At 34.8% G+C, this 10,194-nt stretch overlaps 1 long non-coding RNA gene across 1 annotated transcript; it reads right to left on the bottom strand.

The window, feature by feature from the left end:
* Positions 1-261: 261 nt before the first annotated feature.
* On the bottom strand, positions 262-1,863 carry LOC110007008 (uncharacterized). The gene is made up of 2 exons (XR_002280477.2): positions 1,367-1,863; positions 262-1,103 (listed from the first exon to the last, which is right to left on the bottom strand). It is a non-coding gene; the product is annotated as an uncharacterized LOC110007008 (long non-coding RNA).
* Between the last annotated feature and the right edge of the window lie 8,331 nt (positions 1,864-10,194).

Below are 10,194 nucleotides of genomic sequence, written 5' to 3'. Positions count from 1 at the left end.
GGGAGAGATCTATTAGATAAGTGTCTTGCGTTTTGCGGTAATATTATAATTAAACTTTAAAGATATTGTGTACCCTCATGTATGGGCTGGGGCCGAGTTACGTGGCCGGGTCAGAGTTTCTTTTGGGATGAGAGAGTTTTTGTGCGAGTGAGAGAGAGAAGAGAGAGAGAGTCCTTATGAATTACAAGAACCCGACGAGATATTACTCACTGTTTACTGTTTAGAGAGAGAGAGAGAGAGTAAACTTTGAAGTAAAATGACTGATCACAATCACGAGAATGGCACTTACAGCACGGGGAGAATATTTACAATTTGCAGGCTTTGAACTCATCCTTTAGCCCAATACAATGCATAAAAACAAACACCAAACCGAAGAACCTGCACACATAATCCAAACAACACCTGCAAATATTTTTCGCCCTCTCTAATGATTTTCACCGCCCCAAAACGCTTGTCTTTCATCCACAAAAACCATTATTCTTACACAAAAAATGCCCAAGAAGTACTACATACAGCCGACCCATATTTCGTCAAAAAAAAAACAGAAAAGGGAAAAAAGTCATGGCTCATCAATAGGAGGTCATGAGAGTGTATTGAGAAAAAGTGGAATGAAAAGATGGATGAATGACTCAGTCATCACAAGGACGAGAAAATTTAGTTATAGTTCTCGCGCCGATCAGTCCGAAAGCTAGCTCAGGAGGGACAGACAGAAGAAGGAGATAAGGCACAGAGATGAGAGAAAGAATATCACAAACAGATTGCTTAATTGCAACTATACTCATAACGGGGGGTTGGGTCTCTAGCACCGGGTCTTACAAGGTCAAGAAAAGGTCTTACAAGGTCAAGAAAAATGTAGCCCGGGTATGATCCAACAAACAAACACGAGGAGAAAGCTAAAGGTGGAGAAAACTAAAAATGAAAAAACACGACTAGAGAAAACATGAATACGAGAGAGAGACTAAGTGAGAGAACAAAAAATTGTAATAAAGCTCAGGTAGGATAGCGCCAGACTATACTGACACGATCATGTTTTCATGGTGGACTCCAATTCGAGCTAGCGAACCGCTAGAAGCGCCCAATCCGAACATGGTAGTAATGGAAACCTGCAATCCCAATCACTGAACTATAAGAAAGACCAATATGATGCATAATTTTCAAAATGATGAAATAGTCATACAGAAGGGTGAAAGTTATAAATCTTCCAAAATATAATATCAAAATAGTAAAATATTCTCCAAAATCTGATACATTGCTCTTCAGAGAAGAGAACAGCAGAAACAGTATGTATAACCAGGAACAAAATAAAAATATATAAAAAAATGATGAACAAATTATAGAAATGCAAACCGTTGGGTTCCAAACCAACCTGAAGAAACCCCAAATTTCTTTTAAATGGATCTTGCCGTTTTTTCGCTTTTATTTATCTCCCTCCCTCTTAGGGGAGGGAGATAAAGGAACTGTGCCTTGTGGATAACAGAATGAAGAGATAGGTGAAGTGAAGTGAAGTGAAGGAGAGAGAAATGAAAGGTTTGTAGAGGGAAATATGGGGGTTATGAAGGCAGCGGGCAGCACCCTGCCCCGATGGCCGGCCTGCCCGCCGGGCAGAAAGTGACAGGTGCATGACAGCAAGGAAGGAATGTAGCGAGAAGGGGGTGCTCTTCTCTTTTATGCCGTCATCTTTTGGCCCCTGCCCGCAAAACTGCCCGCACTGCCCACCCGCCTATTGCCGTCTTTACGGTCAGATTTTGTAATAACGGTCTTCGCTCGCCCCACTCTCACATTGTTATACTCTCTCAATTTTTCTTTTTTATTTTTATTTTTTTAAAAAGTTTATATAAGATTATAAGAAGCAAGATGCACTCCAAAGTCTGATATAAAGGAGTTCACGAAGTTGAAAAATCTCCCAATTGATCATGAGATATATATAAATATAAAAAAAAAATTTCATGTCTTAAAAGTCGTGCATATTGTAATTTTGATGTTTTTATAAATCTACACCTCCTGCAGTAGAAAAATGTAGACCCTCTCTGTCTCTTCTTTGTGCCTCTTAGATGCACGAACTGAATACTAGTCTCTCCTAAAACCGAAATAAAAGCTTGCACGTGAATGAATGTTTTTAATCAAATACATGTTTCCTATATGTAAACTCACAATATTATGCCTATTTTTGCTATGTTTCATTTATACATTGGTTTGTGCTCACCGTGCAGATAATCCCCAGGTTATGTTCTCTCAAATCTCAAACGTCCCTTCCAACTAAGTTAACACGACTTCTTATTCAAAATTGAAGAAGTTTACAAGTAAATAGAAACATGATCCTAGAACCCTAAGTTGACATTTTCTATTTATTAGAAGAAACAGAGTTTGACTGCTTGATCCCAGTGCCGAGTAATTGGGCTCGCACCCTGGCGAGTCCGAGTTACCATGAGTTGGGTGCCCACCCAAGGATATTAAAATTTTTTAAAAAAATCATAAATATCCTAAGAAAATAAGGAATTTTTTTTATTTTTTATTTTTATGTTTTCTATTATTTTGGAAAAGATTTGAAAGTGTTTTCCCATAAATATTTATTTTTATATTTTTCCATCTTTTTTTATTATATCTAAAACACCTCTCATCACAAGTTGATTTGTTAAGATCTATTTTTTTTTACCATTTTTTAACATCATTTTTATGTGTTTTGCTTAATCTAACTTTAGACATACATTTCTCCCCTTTTTTTTTTTTTAATATTTTTTATAATTTTTTAAACATTTTTTTACTTCTACATTACTCAGCACTAATCGGGTCGAGTTCCCCAGTAGCGGTTTCCAATACCGAGAAGAAAGAAAAATAAATTCATGTAATCCATAGCAAATTCTAAAGCAAAAAATAAAAATAAATAAACAAAAAATCACAAATTGGACAAATTGGAAATTGTTTAATTATTTTCGAATTATAGGGCAAGTAAATGAGAGGGCATATTGGAAAATCCTCTCTTACTATGGACGTGTCGTGTGGGGAAGAGTGGAAAATCCTCATCCACAGTAGCAAGGGCGAAGCGAAAATTCGATCCGTGTCAGGCACTCGTGTATCCACACGTACGGAGGAAAGCATTTCACTATTTCTACATTGCCCCTCCCTTGCAAACTGGTGGCGCATGTAGCCTACATCTTTTCACTCCCAATTTTCCGGAAATTTCGGTTCCATTTCAAAAGTTGAGGATTCCCACCTCGAGGCCCTCACTATAAAAAAAATTGAATTTACTTCCACAAGCAAACAAAAATACCACCATACTTATTGTTTCGAAAATATTAGTTAGAGGCGCCGCACAAAGAGGGTTTGCAAATTCTAGTTGAAACAATGGGGTTAATTTGACCCCCAATTATTTCAAGGAAAATGATTTGATAGGGTTGCAGCCCATTAAAATAAGTAAAGCTTCGCCTCATAATTTTTCGAAAATTGTAATTTAAGCATTCAAAAACTTCACATTGATTATCTTAGCTTCAACATTATGGTTGTGAAAAAAATTAGGATTATAAACTCTAAAAGTAGTGTATATTGTAATATATTATCTACATTGTCTATTTCGCCCTAACAATAAATTTTCACAGATCCCCAAGATCTTGTACTATCTTTTAATTTCAAATATTATTATCGGTTTTGAAATTTGATTTTAAAGTCATTATGAAGGTTTTCGTTGTCACGAGTGCCTTCAGGATGAAGATTTGAGTTGAGGCTTTTTTTTATTTTTATAAAAATTAGGCCTTATAAAAACCTCATCCTTATTTCAATACAATGTTCAAATTGTAAGGTAGGCAACAGACAAGGCCCGTCTAGCCAGAGTTCGGCCCATCCTCGACCCCCAAAGAAGCCCTAGTGATGTCGAGGCAGATCTGCCCAATAGAAAACAAACCATAAAAAAAAAAAAAAAAACGCTCCAGGTCGAGCGGGCCTTGTCATTGCCCTAACTAGGGCCTGGCCTAGCCCTAGTACTTAGACCATGCCCAGCTATGTCCTAGCCCTCAAGCCACATTTGAGGGCCCACGCCCTCCGGGCTGCAAAGCCATTGCAAGCCCAACAATGAGCTCACAATACAGGACATAATCACTGGTGGAATACCAAAAAGACGGTGGAACTAGCCTCCTATGAAAAACTGTGACTTCTTGATATCTGTTTTTTATCAAAGAATAGCGGTGTTATTGCGTTCTGTTTTCCTTTGTTTTATAATATCGGGGGGCCTTGGGAATGGAAGCGGGTTGCACGCGGTCAGGTGGGTGGGGGTTTCATGAACCCGGTCTTCCAGAAATGCCCATGGTCAAATGCCCTCTGCTTTCCATTAAATACTACTTGTAGTATAAACGTTTCCGGCAGAGCCGACGGTCAACGCGCAGACCGGCCTGTTTGTTGGCAGCCGCGGCGGCGAGAATATTCCGGCTGCTCAGATTGATGGTGGCCTATAGGGGAAAGAGGGACTACCAAGGGTATAATGCTCCCTGGGGAATATATCCTCTTTACCCCCTCAGTAAAAACCCGCCTGCTGTTAATTTTAGGACCCCAACCTGCTGTTAATTTTAGGACCGCAAACCCCACCTACTATTAATTTAGGACCTCAAATTTTACGGTAATCGGATATAACATTTTCAATCTATAGTTTAAATTTAATAAAAAAAATTTGCTAATTGTATCACACATGAAAAAAATAATATCTCAAGATTGAATAGACAGCCTAATTTTTAGAGAGCGAGATTCAAGTGTTAGAAAATTAAAATTTAATTTTTTTTTTTCTTTTGACGATAATCACTAGTGATTTTTAGTGGTCTCTAAAGTTTGAAATAGAAAAAATCTTCCAAATAAGTCTTTTGACCGGGGGAGTATAGTATATGTGCCTTTCTCAATTTCTCTGTCTTGGTAGGGCTCTAACTCTCTTTTGCTGGATTGATCAGATGCGTAATTACCCAAATGACCTCTATCGTTTACTTTGGGCAGCTAGGCCTCTCATGAGAAGCAGCTTTAAGGCTTTTTTTTCTTGGAGTAAATGTTGGGCCTCTCTTTTGTTAGAGTGGGACGTTTGTCTTTGTTTATGGTAATGCATTGGGGAAGACAATCCCGGCGTTTTTTTTCAATTAGTTTAGGAGTTAGTGCGTTTTTTTTCAATTAGTTTAGGAGTTAGTTTTTTTAAAATTTTATTGATGTAGTTATCAATGAGAATAGAAACTACAACGTGGTGACTAGAGTACGGGGTACTACCACCACGGCTCCAACATCTTTCCCAAGTGGCGCTTTGTTCTCTGTATAAGTTGTGTAATTGGCGTGATCTTTCTAATCGCCAGCATGCCTTCATATTTAATTTAATTTTATGAGAATGATAGAGTTGATAGGGCTAATTATCATGATGTTTTTTTTAATAGGATGATTTTGATAATTTGACATGGATTCTAATCTTATGTAGTGTGTCAATGAATCGAGATGCTTCAATTCCTATTTGATGGGGTGAGCTCTCCACGACAATCAATCTAACACCTCATAAGTGAGTGCTCAATATACCAAAAAAAAAAACAATAACTTATGCATTTGATGTGTGCTTGTGTTGTAGGTTTGAGAATCCAATTTTATTTTTTTAAATTATTTAGTTTTTTAACTAACAACTTTAATAAGACATTCTTCTTCTTTTTTTGAAAGTTGGTAATTAATGAAAGTAATTGTGAACATTAAAAAAAAAAAAACTAAACTTACTCCGATCATGAAATTTGGGGATTTCAAATTTCGTGAGCTTTTATAACAAAAACAACTTTAAAGCCTTAGTGATGAACCATATAAATTCAATGTTTATCAATTGTTTTGATGATTTTGTATTCCATCTCTACTGTTTATTTTTCTTCCAATTTGTTTGTGCGCAGTTGCTCCGTGGGTTGCCATAACCACACATTCGCCATTTAAGTACGTGGTTGTGGTGATCCATGGGTGCAGTTCGTATAGAGTCGAGGCTCTTAACACTCAAAGTAAAATGCACATTTAAATAGTGTGAGAAATATAGTTTTAATATTGAAAATCTTTACGATAGCCTTAAAATATTTTTTCATCTTTAATTATAAAATTAAGGCTTAAAAAATAGTGTAGATCGAGCAGATCAATGAAAACTAGAAAATCTTGAAAATTGATAGTCCAAAAATGTGTTACAAGATGCACTATTTTCAAAACCAGAAATACATTGTTTTCCCATGTCCATGCATCTTGATGTTGAGATAATCAATTTGAGGATATTTGAGCATCAAATAACATATTCTAATGAAATTATTGAGGTGGGCTCTACTTCGATTGTTTGGAGCCTCAGCTCTGTATAAACGTTTTCCATAGTTAAAAGAGAAGTCTCACGACTAGGCATACAAAGTCATACAAGGAAAAGCTATATAGCCTAAGAAAAGGCCCAAGACAAATTAAAAAGTTCATATTTAAGAAAAGAGCAATGATATTATGCAATAGTTGTAGCATAATATGATGCAACAACGTTAAAAAACTATTTTATTACCATTTGTTTGATCCAAATTTTGAAATATATACTCTTTTCATTCTAATGAACAATAAAAAAAAAGGAAAAATCGAAAACATAATCTAAAAAATATTTTTTTAGCCTAATTGACGTAGGCAATTCATTTTTGTGAAATGCTTAGATCTAGGCTTTAGAAGGATTTTTTTTCATTTCCAATTTTTTGGATGGCTTTATTATCATTAGATGAACGATGTTAAAAAAGAAAAAAATGATTTTGAGTTTATAAAGGCTAAGATCTTGAAATTTAAAAAATGAATGGTCTAGATTCGTTTGTGAAGATTACTCATTTTGACCATATCTAGGGTTCAAATTGAATTTTGTTTTTTGGGGAGATTGATTATTGAGATGAAGAGAGTGTCTGTGCAAAATTTGGGGTCATACAAATACCACAAACACGGTTTTGTTGTATTATACTATGATACAACCGTTGCATTGGATCATTGCTCTTAACAAAAAACGCTTCAATTTACTAAAGTATTTATTGGCCAACAAATGAAGAGAATATAGAGTTTGTGGGTCTTCATTGTGCTTTTTAGTTGTCAAGACTGGATCGAACTGGTACTTTGATCGGCTGAACCACCAACTGATGTCTTCACAGGTCTAATCCATAATAAAAACTGAGTTTAAACAAAAAATAATTAAAAACAATATTTAATCGGTTTTGACTTGTTCATCCGACATATTTCGATTGGTTCAACAAGCTAAACAAAGTGGTCAAAATTTTTCTTGATATGTTATATAATTTTAAACTATTATTTATAGGAAAAGTATACAATGAGACCATTTATCTTTAGTTCAAGGCGATCATAATTAATCTTAACCATTGGATGTGAAATTGGGTAGTTGTATTATTCCATTGATTAAACTCAAAGTTCAAAAGAAATTTTTTTGAACTTTGTGACACATCCAAGCAGTTAAATTTCATATAAGATGGTTATAAATAATTATGACCTTATGCCAAAAGTAAATGATCTCATTGTATATAGTTCTTTGTTTAGATTTTTTTAACATCTTCAAATTTCAATTAGTCAAATAATTAAACCTATTTTGACTGAACCAAACCCTTTATTGACATATGATAACATTAACCAATCCGATCCTAATAACACGGTAATGGCACTCCCTGTGAAAAAGGAAAAGCAGTAAGTCTGTTGGTGACGGGCAGGGGCATTATGGTCATTTACTGAAATAACTGGGCATTTTGGACATGTTGCACAACGGGGCCGCACTAACATGATTCCAACGTTTGATTAGTGAGAGGGGCAGTGCAGAGATTCCGTCAGTGGTCCACGTTCGTCGTCTTCCAAACCCCAAACTTCCCCTCTTTCCAAAGATTCTCTTTCCACAAACGCCCACACGTAACTTTCTCTCTCTACAAACGCCCACGCCTAACTTTCTCTCTCTACAAAAGCCCACGCCTAGCCCAGCCCACCCCACACTATCCCTCTCCCTCCTCACGTGAGGCTTCTCTGGCCTTTTCCCATATATTCCATTTCCTCAACCATGCTCCAAATATGGGTAATTAATTATCCATGAAAATGAATTAAAGACAACCACCCCCCTCAATTTCACTAGTCAAACGGATTTGACCTTTCAATTATTACCCACCTTTTGATCCTTCCTTTTCCTTCTCCCCACCCCTGCAAACTTTCATGAACAAAACTCCTTTTTTAAAAAAAGTAAAATAAAATAAAATAAAATAAACAAAAAGATCAGTTACATTTTATTCCAATCAAACAACCACATATTACATAACTAAAAGCCTCATTGCCACAATTACACAAATCAATACAAAAACAGAAAAGAAATTACAATCTAGCCCAAACTATACATCAGTACTTGCAACTATAAGAATGTTACCCTCCACACCTCGTTTTGCTAGCCCATTCGCCTCCATATTGCTTTCACTATGTAATGGACAAAACTCATTATTGTACATTTATTATCTCGTGAAATTTTTTTGTGAGCATGTATATTGTGCTCCTTCGAGTGCATAATTTACTTTTACTGTTTTGACAAGACCTTTGGGTCAAAAATTTTAGGAACTACTTAAGAATTATTAAATGACTATTCTAAAAATAAAATTGGAATTTGAGTTTTTCAACGCTTACATCTCATCATCTAAAAATTGAATGGTCTCCACTCAATTTCATGGTATTACTTTTCCTAAAAGGCATACAGGGTACAATTAGGATTTTGTTTTTGTTGGGAATAATCTATGGGGTTGAAAAGGTTACATACAATAAATTTTGGGTCGTAAAATTAATTTTAGGCAGTGCTTTACCCGAAGGAGTAAATGGACATTCTACTCTCAGGGGAGTATAATGTCTTTTTGCTTTATACAAAATTACCCTTTAATTAATTGGATTTCAAATTGGATAGTTGTAAGAGTGATATTGAAAAAACTCAAAATTAAAAAAAACAATTCTTAGACTTCCTGACTAACCCAAGCCTTTCAATTTGACATCTAATAAGTAATAGTGATTTGTGACTGCCTTATAATAAAGATAACTAGTCTCATTATATCCAATCCCTTTCTTTAAAAAATGCGGTTTGTATAAAACCAAGGCTCTAAACAATCAAAGTAAAGTGCATCTACAAATAGTATTGGGAAATGTAGTTTCAATATTGAAAATATTTGTGATAGTCTTAAAATATATTTTCATCTTTAATTATAAAATTTAAAGCTTCAAAAATAGTGTAGATCGATCAAAACAAAAAAACCTTGAAAATTGATGGCTCAAAAATGTATTACAAGATGCACTATTTCCAAAACTTAAAATCTATTGTTTTTTCATGTTCGTATATCTTGAGGTCAAGATGATCAATGTGAGGATATTTGAGCATCAAAATAACCTCTTCTAGTAAAATTTTTTAGGTGCACCCTAATTTGATTGTTAAGAGCTTATATTAACTTTTCCCTTCTTAAAAGCAACCAGTAATGGAAGATTAGAAATTCAATCCATTATTATTCAACGGCCTAAATTGCTAGTTTTCTGTTAAATCTATTGCATTAATCATACTCAAGTTCGCTTGCTAGTGCATGAGACACTATAAAGTATAACATGAGGGAAATGTTTCTATGCTGGCCCTCCTGCATAAAAGTTCTATCCTCTCCCTACCATCCAGCCATCCAATTTTGATCAAGAGAGTCACTCACCATTTGATCTTAGATCCGACGTCTCAAAGTATTTTATTTTTATTTTTTTTATACAAATTGTATGAATATGAAATTTAGTAAGCACCATCTTCTCATTGGGGCGCGCCTATTAAAAATATTAAAAATAATTTTTTGATAAAATATAATGACCAAAATACTCTTAGAAACTTTCAAAAGTTTTTTGATCATTTTATTTTATTAAAAATATTTTTTTATATATTTTTTATTAGTGCGAGTTTAATAGAGGAATGGACGTCCAAAATTTTGTGTCAAAATAGTTTATAGAAAAAATTAAAAATAAAATAGTGTAGAGACGTGACATTGTGACTGGGACAATCTTAGCCCTCCGTTCAAAATGGACGGTTGGATAAAGGGAGAATAGAACTTCTATGCCATAAGAGAAGCATAGGAAGCTTGCCTATAAACTAATATTGTCTTAACTTAATCACATCCCTCTAAATTCACATCTAACTTCTAAATCTTCGTTACAAAATTGCTCTCATGA

The sequence above is a fragment of the Amborella trichopoda genome, chromosome 2, assembly GCF_054954075.1.
Source record: "Amborella trichopoda isolate Santa Cruz 75 chromosome 2, AtrichopodaSantaCruz75HAP2 v2.0, whole genome shotgun sequence".
Lineage (NCBI taxonomy): Eukaryota > Viridiplantae > Streptophyta > Magnoliopsida > Amborellales > Amborellaceae > Amborella > Amborella trichopoda.
Note: the sequence above shows the minus strand (reverse complement) of the source record. Positions and strands in the feature narration are given on the sequence as shown.